Below are 706 nucleotides of genomic sequence, written 5' to 3' on the forward strand. Positions count from 1 at the left end.
GCTGCAGTCATGAGAAATCCATTAGCTACCACCTGAGCTGGAACAAGGACTATACCTGGCAAAAAGATTGGGCCCAGACAAGAAATAAGTCTCGTCTGCAAAAGAAGCTTATTGGAAGATCTCTGAGGGTGAGATTTTATCTGTATTGAGTTTCATACTGTATTAGGCATAGACTTGCATGTTTTTGTTTTATTTTGCTCTGTGGAGAATACAAACTCTATAGAGAAGGAAAAGTTAATGCTTTAGAAAAGTCTCTGTGTGTGTGTTAGATGTGTGGGAGGGTGTCTAGAAACCACTCTCCTATAGTTTCTTTTCTCTGATTTCCTTTAGAAAATCTGAAGCAGGGAGCAAAAGCCATTGCCTTCTCTGAGGCTTGAACTCAGGACCTTCAGATTATGAGACTGACGCGCTGCCAACTGCGCTAAGAAGGCTTGGAACAGCTTTAGGCTCAGTGCATATAGGACCCTCCTACAGCAGTGACTGGGGCAGGGAAGGAGCCAGGGGTGTGCTGGAAGAAGCAGGGAGATATGGTGCCAAGAGACTTGTCCTGGCAGCTTTCTCAGCAGCAAATAAATCAATTTACTCTGCCAGTGAACAATCTACTGGAACTAATGGCAGAACAAACCAAGGTTGACGTTTCCAAGATAGGTACCCACTTACACTTCTTTCCCTAGTATGGCACTTTCTATGTGAATTGGGCAAAGCA

At 44.1% G+C, this 706-nt stretch overlaps 1 non-coding gene across 1 annotated transcript; it reads right to left on the minus strand.

The window, feature by feature from the left end:
• Positions 1-358: 358 nt before the first annotated feature.
• TRNAM-CAU (transfer RNA methionine (anticodon CAU)) lies at positions 359-431 on the minus strand. Its single transcript has one exon. It is a non-coding gene; the product is annotated as a tRNA-Met (tRNA).
• Positions 432-706: the final 275 nt, after the last annotated feature.

Source organism: Emys orbicularis, chromosome 15 (assembly GCF_028017835.1).
Source record: "Emys orbicularis isolate rEmyOrb1 chromosome 15, rEmyOrb1.hap1, whole genome shotgun sequence".
Lineage (NCBI taxonomy): Eukaryota > Metazoa > Chordata > Testudines > Emydidae > Emys > Emys orbicularis.